The sequence below is a fragment of the Mus pahari genome, chromosome 1 (assembly GCF_900095145.1).
Source record: "Mus pahari chromosome 1, PAHARI_EIJ_v1.1, whole genome shotgun sequence".
Lineage (NCBI taxonomy): Eukaryota > Metazoa > Chordata > Mammalia > Rodentia > Muridae > Mus > Mus pahari.
In genome coordinates, this window is record NC_034590.1 from 163,784,354 (window position 1) to 163,797,312 (window position 12,959).

Below are 12,959 nucleotides of genomic sequence, written 5' to 3' on the forward strand. Positions count from 1 at the left end.
CTCAGCCTAGGTAGAGCTCTGTGGGTCAACTGGTCAACTACAACTGACTGAAGACCCTGAAACCTCACAAATGTCCTACGGACAGAGATTATGAGGGAAAACATTGCAAAACTTAAAACTCATTTCTCATTGACAAAGCTACCCAACCTTCTGAACCATTTCATGTTTATCTCACCCATACCAAACAGACCCACTCCACCACACTTGAAATACGTAGCTCTACCTGGAACTTCCTTATCTTCTCAGTACTCGAGTGCATCACAGTGACAGTAATCCTCCCCTGGTCTTTCTGCCTGATCACTGGAGTCAAAGTCCTTGGCCAAGAAACTCCACTGACAGAGCTGAGTGTGAGGGAAGCTCTGTCTCTCTGGCTGCAAGTCCTGTCCATGCCTCTTACTGCCTCACGTGAGACAACAGTAGCAGAAGGGCACTGTGATACCAAAGGCTGGAGCTGGGAGCCATATCGTCCACCTTCTTACCATTGTAGTCTCCAGAGAGCACAGGAAGATGCTGTTGAAAGATCAAATCTCAAAGTTCCACACATTTGCACAGTCTTCTATCTAATGTGAATCGCCAACATGTTAGTGAGGGGTGTGAAGAACACATAGCCTCAGAGGGCACTTTCCCTGAGGCTTTGGAAAGTGCCAGTGCAGGGCCCGCAGTCCAGCTGTGGTGTGCAGGCTTTGCTGTATAAGTAGTGGATGTCTGCATCCACCTGGGGTCCATGGCGTTGCCCCACTGCAGGCTCGGGACAGTGGGCACGAGTTCTTTATCATTCTCGCCCACTAATTCTCCCACCTGGTACCTGCAGTGTAGATATCTGAAGCGCAGCCGTGGTGGTCCCCTGTGCTGGCGATTTCCACAGTTCCGGACAAAATGCCCTCTGAGGCTATGTGTTCTTTACAAGGGGTAAAGGGTCATTGAACAGAAAGGAGGAATCCTTCCAACGATAATTTTACCATCCAACATGAGCCAATCAAAAACTTCACTGGTAAATTTGAACTCCAAGCTTTAAACAAGGGAATACTATAAAATGTGGTTAAAAGCACAATCAAATGTAGACACTACAGTTTTTCCCCTCTGAAGTCTGACGCTTTTGCATCTCCAGGACACCTCTCATAAAATAAACTCCTTGGATTTTTTTTTTCTTTCCTAGTTAGAGTATTTATTGCTGTTCTAAAACACTATAACCAAAAGCAACCTGGAAAGGAGAGGGTTTATTGTATCTTACAGCTTGTAGTTCATCATCTTGAGAAGTTGGAGCAGGAACTCAAGGCAGGAATTGACGCAGAGGCCGCAGAGGGCTCCTGCTTACTGGCTCCTCATGGCTTACTCAGCCTGCTTTCTATAGCACCCAGGACCACCTGCCTAGGGTTGGCACCTCCCACAATGAGGTGAACCCTTCCACATCAATCAGCAATCAAAAGAATTCACTGGTGATGTGCCTACAGGCAAACCTTATGGAGACATCTTCTCAACTGAGAACCCCTCTTTCAAGATATGTCTAAGTTTGTGACAAGTTGACAAAAACCAATCAGCTCAGGTCCTGCAAGGAGCAGGACCGTTAGGGCAAAGCTGCATCTCTAACCATGGCCTATAGATGTTTCTCACTGTGCTCTTTCTAGGTCTGTGACATTCCATCTCTCAGTATGAGAGGAGCAACAGCGCATACTCAAACACCTTCAGAACGTCATTGGTACTTAGCACTGATGTTACATCACACAGCACTGAGTAGCAATTCTTCCGCTGATTTTAGTTTCTCCTTACTAGTTCTGTCACCTCATTTCATCTTCTTAAGGTCTTTGCCTATCACACCTCTACTGAGTCCATAGAGTGAAGGATTTACCAAGTCAACCGACTTCCCGTTCCTTCAAATGTTGTTCCATGAAAGCAGCACCCGTATCACATGACACATAGTATACACTCATGACCAACTTGTTAACTGAGACAACAAAAGATAATATTAGTGATTTCCTCAAAACAACCCTGAGATTTCGCCTCATACCAGTCAGAACGGCTAAGATCAAAAATTCAGGGGACAGCAGATGCTGGCAAGGATGTGGAGAAAGAGGAACACTCTTGCCCACCTAGGCTAGAAAATTAACCTCAGCAGAGATACTGTGTTATCATGTGCCCCTCTCCTCTCTAAGGAGTTCCTTATACAGAGTTACTCTTGACACAAACTACAAAAGCTTTGTAGAATGAAAGCAAAAGGCAGAAAAGTACCCATTAAAAGCTGGAAAGATAAAAGATGATGCAGTGTTGGCCAGGCAAGCATTAGGACTTGAGTTCAATCCCAGCCCCCACATGAAAAGCCAGGCATGATGATGCACACTTGGAATCCCAACATTGATGATAAAGAGATAGATGGATCCACGAGGCTCAGTGGTCAGCCAGTCTAGCCTTTTAGGTGACCTCCAGGACGATGATAGACCCTCTCTCAAAAAACAAGCTGGATAGTACCTGAGAAATGACTTCCAAGGTTGACCTCTAGCTTCTATACAGACAGACAGACATGAACACACACACACACACACACACACACACACACAAACTCATATATTACATGCCCATGAATATAGATATATGCATATACACCAGAAATACACCCATTGCAGTAGAGTTATATCTTGCCTTCTTGATACCAAATTCCAGAAGTTCCCGTCACATGGGTTGCTCAGTAAGCCTTGCAGAATCTGTTCACCATACATGGTGACAGCAGACCCTGCAGGAGATTCTGGGAGATCTGTATTCTAGTAACATCTCCTTAGATCACACTCATGCCCTAGGAGGGCAGTTAGTGCAAGAAATCTTCCCAGACATTCTCAGCTCAGAGACCACATCTTGAACACAGGGTTTTCTGTCAACTTCCAAGTTTCCATCTCAGTTTTCAAGATGGTCAGCTCATAGAATTAGTTCAAGACCCAGCACGCTTCCCGGCTTCTCTGGCAGACAGTGCCTTAGAGAATGGGAACCTGAACCTGTTCTGGGCGCTTTCATTTCTACACACATTCTGTAACGTTTATTACAGTATAGTAGTTTGAGTTAATAAAATAGTCATATTAGACAGAGAACCCTGAGGAACAATGTCTCCAGATTTGTCACCCATATCTTTCCAACACCCAGCATAAGACTTTGACAAAGCATTTTGACGCCTTTTTTTCTGTTCTTCTATGACAACAAGTTACAAAGCAGACCGAGATATTTGTGAGACTGAATAACTCTTCCCAACAAGATCTGTTTGCTTGCTGAGAGCAGTCACTCATGGTTCTTACAGACACAATGTAGGGCAAAGAGGCCAGACACAAGCTTCTGTTAACACATTTACATAAAGTTCAAAACCCTCAAAATTAACTTCATTAGAAACTGTTGTGATACATTAGATACATCTATAATTAGACACCAAACAGATCGTAAAGACAAAACAGCCCTTTTAAAAGCTTATAAATTTCATTGTAAGCTGACTTAATGTGATGTCACTCTAGGACTGCTTTCTGTTGATTATGGAACAAGAGAGAAGCAATGGAGGATGGTGGGTAGCTTTCCAAGGAGATGACATTCTTGTTACCTCAAGAATGCATATAGCATTTCAGCAAGTTCACTAACTACGGTGTCCAAGATGTGTGTGTGTGTGTGTGTGTGTGTGTGTGTGTGTGTGTGTGTGTGTGTGTGTGTGTTAGGGAGTTGTTTTCCTACATCAGTTTACAATGTAATTTAAAAGATACAGAATTTTCTGAGAAAAAAAGCAAACTTTGGCCTGCAAGGACCAAGGATTACTGAACTTCCATCTGTCCTGTCCCTCCCTGAAGCTCTCTGGCACAGCCCTCCAGATTCTGCCATCTCTGTCTCTAATCTAGCATGTCTGACCTTCCTCTGAAAGCAGGAAGGGACTGCCCTACCCTGCATTTCACTACAGTGGAACAAGAAGTGGGAATTAGAGGATAAGCTACTGTCACTCTGTTATTTTCCTAGGGTCCATCACACCACACAACAGCTGGAAAAGCATCCTTTCTGACCACACTACCCAGGGATCATGAGGCAGTGCTTCATAGTTGTCTCCTCACCATGTGCACATGCCCCTCCATGACACAGGCATACTGTGGGAGCACTAACAGCCTAGCCAAGAGCCAGGAGTGGTGGCACACGCCTTTAATCCCAGCACTTGGGAGGCAGAGGCAGACTGATTTCTGAGTTCGAGGCCAGCCTGGTCTAAAAAGTGAATTCTAGGACAGCCAGGGCTACACAGAGAAACCCTGTCTTGGGGGAAAAAAAAAAACAAAAAACAAAAAAACAGCCTAGACAAGCTCTCCTCCATTTAAAACATTGCTTCGCTTGCACTGTGAGTTCCAGGACAGCCAGGTTTCCTTAGAGAAACCCTTGCTTGAAATACTGAAAATAAATAAATAAATAAACAAACAAACAAATAAACGAAGCAGTGGTTCTTAGCCTTCCTATGGTGTGAATACAGTTCCTCATGTTGAGAGCATGCTGAGCCATAAAATTATTTCATTGCTACCTTATAAATATAATTTTTCTACTGTTATGAATCCTAACGTAAGTACCTGCTGCACAGGATATCTGATGTCTGACCCCTGTGAAAGAGCCCCTGACCTCACAAGCAGAGAACCACTGCTTTAGAAGAAGAGCTCACAAGTGTGGTCCCCCATCTAAATGACCCTGGAAATGACAAACTTTCAGATCTAACTAGAGTCTTCTCCAGCTCCCAAGCGTATGGAGAGAAAAGGGAAGATTTCTGCATGAAGCATCAGTCCTCCAAAATGGGACTCTTTCACCTCATGTTCTCAGCACGTCGTGGCCTTCCCCCCCCCCCCACACACACACACACGGTGTGAGCCAGGAACAAGGTCACATTTCTGCTCACTTGGAGCTCTGAGGATCAGAATTTGGAAAGGGAAATGGGGTAGAGTGGGATGGAAGCGCATCTGGCTGAAGAAAATACTCCTTTTGCGATAAAGGAAACAGGTTCAACTTTGTAACTCTAGCTAATGCAGAGGTTCCACCCATCTACAGGCGCCATGAGATTCCCCCAGTGAGTTTTAATCTTTTCAACTTTTTACTCCTTAGCCTCACTCTTTCACCTCTCCACCAATCATGTTTTTTGCTATGTCCGCCACAGTGGTGCAAGGCTGAGGCTGAGTCTCCTTGGGATGGGAGGAGTAAGTGTCCGGGTGTTTGCATTCAGCAGCTGCAAGTAATTTTCCTGGGTTCAGCTTTCAAGCTCTCTGAAGTATGGGAGCTCCCATGCCCACGCTGGAGTTCTCATTTTGAGGAACCCACTGAGAAAGGTCAAGCAGTGGAAGAGGCACCTCTCCTTAGCCTGAGAGTTTCCCACAACCAGAGGCACAGCCACTAAGTGGCCTGGAGCAGAGAAGCGATCTCTGACCTCAGGTGACTGATTTGGCCTGCCTGCTGGACACAGAGGAGGAGCATCTGGCCCAACTCCATCCAAGTGGGACTTCTTCCACCGCAGACACACAGCGCCCGGCAGGCAGTGGCCTACTGAGAGGGTGGAGGCTCTGTACACCTAGATTCACACCTGGTGTGCCCTGATGCTCTAGGCCACCACCGACTCCACTGTTTCCGTTTGCCTGCTCCTCTATGCTTCTGCAATCCCGAAGTGTAGAGGTAAGAGGAATGGTTTAACTTACGGATCTAGAGGAATCAGAGGCCAGCAGTATGTTCACTTTGGACAGAACACAATGTGAATTACTGATTGTGTGTGTGTCCCCTTCTGACTTCCCATCCCTTTCCCTTCTCTCTGCAAACTATTGCATTTAAAACAGCATTTTCCTACTGGTTTCTTTTGAAGGTTTGTTGTGATATGTTTTGGATTTTCCAAAAGAAACTTCTCGAAGACAGAAAACTTACCACAATTTTCAGGAGAAAGAGCAGAACTAGAGTTTACTCACTGCTACAATGTTGGTCTTAGAAATGTAACCACCTTGCCGTCATCAATCCCTGGGAGGTATTTATCAGTGTTGACCTCACCAGGAGATTCAGCCAGACTGGTGAAGCACGTCTTAAGTGTCTCAGAATGAACCTAGATGAAATCAGGATGCTTCAACCCCAGGACTGGGTCCTGGGCTTTAATCTGCGGAGGCCTGTGCCTTGTCCAAGGCTCTTGTTTTACTTAGTGTCAAAGTAAGGAACTGGCTACTTGACAAAGTTGCCTCGGATACCTAACACTCTGAACTGAATGGCCACAGTGTTTCATACTGCCTCTGCTGTGACTTAGGAAGTTAAGATGGAGACCTATGATGAGTGGATCTTAAAATATGTTTTCAGTTACTGACATTCTTAACAAGCTAAAACTTGACCCCTACTGTAGCCATACTTGACAGTTTAAAAGCACACATACTAATGCTGCATAACATGATACTTTAATACTTGTGTGCATTATAATATGATTCAAACAATATACTTAACATACACATCACACCACAAACTTATCTTTGTTACAAAAATATTCAGTAGCCTTTCCCTTGACAGTTTTTAGCACACAATGTATTATTACTGATTATAGTCAGTATGCTGGAGAATAGACTCCAGAATTCACTCATCCTATCTGAAATATTACCCATTGACTAACGTCTCCCCTTCCATCCGCCCCTGGCAACTACTTCTGCTTCTGAGTTGGACGTCTTTTTGATTTCACACGTGAGATGAAGCTCTGTCCTTTTATGACAGACCTGTCACTTACCATAATGTCTTCGAAATTTACCCATATTTCCATAACAGTAGGATAGCTTTCTATTTCAAGACTTAATAATGTTTTGCTCTATATCTCTACAACATCTTCTTCATTTGTTGCTTTGTGAGCAGACAGAAAGTGGGTTCTGAACTCTAGGTGAGTGAGGGAAAGAACTTCTCCTTCCTTCCAGGCTGACGGAGCTGCCTGTGAATTTCCCTCTCCCCTGTAACTTTTCAGTGTTACAGTATGTGTTCTCTCTCCTTCTCTCCCTGCCCTCTCTCCAAGCTCTACTAACTTCCTCAGTAATTAGCTATAATCCCTCCAGGTAAGAAAAGACGAAGTAAAGAGTCACCAGCCAGATGAAATTCACAGCAAACACGACTGCCCTGGGACAAGGGAGACGCTCCTCTCTCTCCCAAGAGCCTACTACGTCAGTGTGGCTCACAGAACTAGGTTCCTCAGATAAGGAATTAGTCAGGGGTCATTACAGTGTGTTGGAAGGGGATGTCAAGGAAACAGCTCAGTTGCCAGTTTGCTGTACAAGCAGAAGAACCTGAGACCATCTCAGCTCCCTAAGGCAAACCAGATATAGACCACACCCTGCAACCACAGCCCTCAGGAGACAGACATAGAAGAATCTTTTCAGCTTGCTGGTTATTCAGTCTAGCTGAATTGATAAGCCCCAGATTTAATGAGAGATGCTGTCTCAAAAATAAGATAAAAGAGCTGGACAGGCAGTTGAATGGTTAAAGAGAGCTTGCTGCTATTGCAAATGTCTAGAGTTTTGTTCCCACCACCCTGGTCTGACAGCTCATAATTCTCTGTAATGTCAAGATCCAATGCCCTCTTCCTGCCTCCACAGCCACTCAGGCTCACATGTAAATCCACATCCACTTCCACATAAATAAACTTAAAATACCTTTTAAAAAGTAAGATAGATTAGGGGTGGAGAGTTTGGAGTGGTTAAGAGAACTGTGTACTCTGCCAGGAGACCAAGGTTCAATTCCCAGCACTCACAAGGCAGCTCAAAACTGTCTGTAACTCCTGTTCTGCTGAACCTGTCACTGTCACCTACACATGCATCCATGCAAAACACCAATGCTCATGAAATGAAAGTAAAATTTTGACAATGTTAAAAATAATAAGAGTTCAAAGAGATACCCAAGGCCAGCATCTAATCGCCACACACGTGCACACACACACACGCATGTGTGTTGGTGAGCACACATGTATACACATGCACATACACACACAACCATGGTTCTAGAAGGATATTCCATACTCGTTTAATAAGTCTTACTTATATAAGACTTCCTTGTTCATCCCCTTACAGAGGCCACTTGAAAGGAACCAGCTTGCATGACTGTTAGAGGGAGGTTGAAATTATCACAAAGGCTCATATTAAGCTCGTCACAAAGTACTTGATTATTTATACAACTATATATACAATTTTTATAGTTGTTTATACAACTATAATGTATAGATTGTTTATACAACTATAATGTGTATAATGTATATGTTGTTTATACAACTACATATGCACTATAGTTTATACAACTCTGTTCTTCCATGTCCTTTGGCAAGAAACAAACTATCTCTTGTCTCAAAAACACCAAAGAAAATAACCCAGCCAGGTAGAGAAGTGGACAAGTCTAATTCAAGTGGTTCCTAAGCCAATATTCTTAAGATGCCCTCGCATGCTTCACTGATGGAATTTGGAAGCCAGGCAACAGAGTTCACTGATATAACCAGGCAAGCTGCTTCTGTGCATTACCTGCACAATTATTTCAGATGTGTAAATAATGACTTGTATAATCAAGCCAAAATGGAGTATGAAGTCCTGCAATTTTCAATTTCATCTTCCAGAAAGGGGAAAAATAAGTACTGGTAGTGAGAAGCTATTGCTGCACAGTCAGATCTGGGAATAGTAAACAGGCTACACGGACGTCAGGTTAGATCGACCATGGAGACCTGTGAAAGCGAATATGATTAGGTGAATCAAATTCCAGACAGAGAGATCCCATGCTAATCTGGGCTGAGAGAACCCAGGGATGGATTGGGAATACTCACTAAGTGTGCTTTGTTTCTTTAAAACCCTAACAAACTTAGCACTTACAATGCTGTGGAGCAACTGGAAATCTCATACATTTGACTGTTAGGGGGAGCTGGTATCTGATCCTGGTGTTTCCACATTCTTGGCAGCTTTTTCAAGGAGCTGAAGTGAGAGCATGCACAAATTGCAAAGCAACAAGGAAGATGTACACAAAAGTAAAGCAATCACGCAGATCAAAACTATGCTGTTCAGGGGAGGAAAGGTACCCAAGGTCCCCAGTGAGGTTCTAAAGCTTCCTTTTATGTGACATAGGGCTGTTTTGATGGGCAGGCTTTAATCTGGAACATTTTATAATAGTATTCATATATTTCCCATAATGCATTTGATATTAATCATATACACGCTCGACTACACACAGGCATAATGTAGTACATAGGAAAGTCCCCCTAAAAGTTCTCCCAAAGAATAAAGTTTGCCTTATTGCGGTCCATGCACTCGAAACAATTCAGATTAGAGCAACCTAGCTACCTTAAGACAGATATAACTGTTAGTGTGCTTGAATAAAAACTATCCATGTTTGATGGCTATCGGGGGAGATGAAGCTTATTCCACTGTTTATAGTGCAGAGTGTGAGTAGCTCAAAGCAGGTGGAAGAGTGGTTCCTGTGCAGCTGGTGCTGGTTAAAGGAAAGATGTGGAGTCCTGAGATGCTAAGCTATTCCTGATGCTCACCCTGACCACCACCAGAATCACAAACATGGCACAGCAATCCAGAAATTAGCTTGTTATTTTTTTTTATAAAGTTAAGCATATAAGGTTGCATGTGTAAAACTAGAGGTACCATGGGACTCAGGAATTTCACTCCTGGGTTTTGTGATAGAGAAATGAAAACTTACTTCATGCAGAATTCCATAACGAATTTTATAGACATTCTATTCATAAAGTTCCCAAATAGAAGACAGTCTCTAATGTCTTTAATTATCAAAGGAATAACAAATTTTGATATAAGCCATCAGTGAGATGATTCTCAATGATAAGGATACTACTATTGTCCTGCAGATGAACTGCAAGAATAGTCTGCTAAAGGAAGGAAGATAATCCCAAATAATCATGAGCTGTGTGTTCCCACTGACATCTCAGAGGCAAAACTATTATGACAGAGAACCCATTATCATTGTGAAAGGTTGGAAATGGGGGAGGGTATGATTCCCAAGGACTGACAGAGACTCATTGTAGTACTTGGATTATCTTTATTGTGTTTCTAACTAATTATATTGGCACTTGCATGCAAATTCACAGGCCTTCTCACCGAGATGAACGTGATCTTTTAATTTAATGTGATTCATTAAATTAAGAAAACTTAAAAGGTGTGAGATTTTTGTGCTCAAATTCTGATGTGAATTCTGTCACCACCTCTTTGACTTGAATATCTTACTAGCAGTCATAACAGTCCTCTAGATCGGATGTTGTTAGCTCCATTCTACAGATAAAAACTGAGACTTAGGAAAGTTAAATAAGTAAGCCCTAACATTTGCACAGCCAAGAATGAGTGATGAGTGACTGAACAAGACCTGACTCACCTGCAAGCACACATGCACTTACTCATGCTTTCTCATCCACATATAATCTCTCTCTCTGTCTCTGTCTGTCTGTCTGTCTGTCTGTCTGTCTGTCTGTCTGTCTGTCTCTCTCTCTCTCTCTCTCTCTCTCTCTCTCTNTCTCTCTCTCTCTCTCTCTCTCTCTCTCTCTCTGTGTGTGTGTGTGTGTGTGTGTGTGTGTGTGTGTGTGTGTGTGTGTGTGACTCAAACCTGGGATGTTCATTACTTTAGACGTTTAATATTAAGCACAGCTGGGAATCTATGAACACCCTCCAGGCAAATAGATGCATGACTGAGTACTGAGTTTAAATACTTATCCAGACATGAAACATGAGGGCTTCCCATTTCAAATATTTAAAGTATTTCTAACAGTCACAATATAGAACTGTCAAGACTACATGTATTTTGATTTTATAAGCTATCCCATCCATCTCAGTAAAGTTTCTAATCAGCATAGCAGTACAAATAAATTTGTTATTAGTTCATAATGCTTGATTGCTCTACAGAATCCAACCACCCCTCCACATTTTACATGTCTACAATGACCTTCAAATAGCCCTTTCTAGTTACAGCAAGTTTAGTCTTACTTGTTGCTGATGTGGCTTATGCAATTACAGCCTTGTTCTAATATGTCAATTTTAATGGGAGATTTATTGAGGTAATTTAAATATCAATAGGAATGGGAGTGCTCTCACCTTATAGATCTGCATGAAGGTTTAACTTGTTTCAAATTATCAAGGACTACAATCTAATTACAAATTGCATGCTGATTTGTCTTCTTCGCTTGCTCATTTATTTAGAATTCTTTTCCGTGTCACTAGCGCTAAAGTATGTACATTTCATTAATTGTTTTTTCATATTTAATAGGTCACGGAACAAAGCTATAATTTTGAAAATTATAACTGTCTGACAGTTACTCATAACAAAGACTGTACTCTGAGGAATAGTGTTAGCACTACAGTAATTAAAAAACATGGCACGAATGCTTTGTGGCAAGATACATTATAATTTTAATACATTTCTGAGATAAATAGGCCTCTTAAATTTCCCTTCTGCATTCAAATTTTAGAGATCACAAGAACAAAATAAATAATATAACATTATGAAATGTTTAAATTTTAGCAAATGATAGAGAAAACATTTATTAAGCATCTCATTGTGCCAAGAATACCATTTACATTTTTATATCACATTTTAATAACTATGACCCTTTCATTCCCATTTCACAGATGAAATTGTGGAGGCTTTGAGCACTTGAAGTGACTTTGCTACCCAAGGATGAGAGGTTGGTGGAAGCTTCTGCGGCAGAGGGATCACCATGTGGTATGTGGAGGCTAAAGCTAAAGAAATAAAAAGAATCGAAGAACTAGCAGAAGACCACATGCTGTGACAGGGAGAGTGGTCAAGGGAGAGGCCAGAGGACTGACAGGAGAGCGCGAACAAGGTGCCTGCAGAAGCTAAGGCATGAGGACTTAATATTATCTGGTTGTAGCCGTGTGAATGAGTATAGTCCTAGGTAGCCAAGGATATGGGCTGTAAGCCCAGCTCTGACGCTGTTGGTGTGAACTATGCAACTTGACTTGACTGTTCACCATCCTGCTCTATAGGATGGGAAAACTGGCCCTAGTGTAAAAAGTAAGTCTTAGAGACAAAATGAGTTCATGAATACCAAGTTCTAGGTCCCAAAGTCTGAAATATAGGACAGTATCATTACTCTTTGGGGAGTTTATAAAATATTGGTTCTTGTACTCCAAACCAGTATGGAGGGATTTAGTTCACTTTTCATTTCAACTAGTGTCCTCCTAATCTACAAAATGTATGCATTACTTATCATCATTTATATCAAGGTATTCAAAGTGAGAGTATCTGCTCGTGGTGAAACAGAAATTCAAGGGAATTAGAACTACCAAGCACCAGTTTTCTATCTCAGTGTTTCTCACCTGAAATTCCAATTCTGAAAATAACCAGTTTTAGAAATTTTCCTGGATTTATTTCTTTTATTGCTTTGCCACAGCCTTGAGTTTTAAGCTCACTTCTGTAGGTACTTTATACACACCTTTATCTCCTTTTTATACATATTGTCTTTGTTCTGTGTTTGCATCTCCACCTTTATGCACCCTTCTGGTTACTGTTTTATCCTTGGTTTGTGCTCAAAGAAGGAAGAGAGCATCATTCTGAGACCATCGCCAACTCTCAACATCATGAGATCACATATCACAAGAAAACACTTAGAGTAATAATCTTAAAAATTCAGGAGTGAAGAGATGGCTAAGTCAGCAAAGCAAAAGTATTGAGACCAAGCTCAGATCCCCAATACCCACATAACAAAGCCTGGCAAGGTTCTCTACATCTGTAACCTTACGACAGCCAGAGCAAAGATGGTCAGATCCCTGAAGCTGGCCAGAAAGCTAGTCTAGCCAGTCAGTGAGTGCCAGGTTCCATGACCAACTCTGCCTCAGAAAGATAAGATGGATACAGATCCAGGAAGATGCACATGCACACAGCTAAAATAAAATAAAATAAAATACAATAATATAAGAAGAAGCTAGATCTAAGGTCAGGCATTATCATATCATTATTATATAAGGTCAGAATGT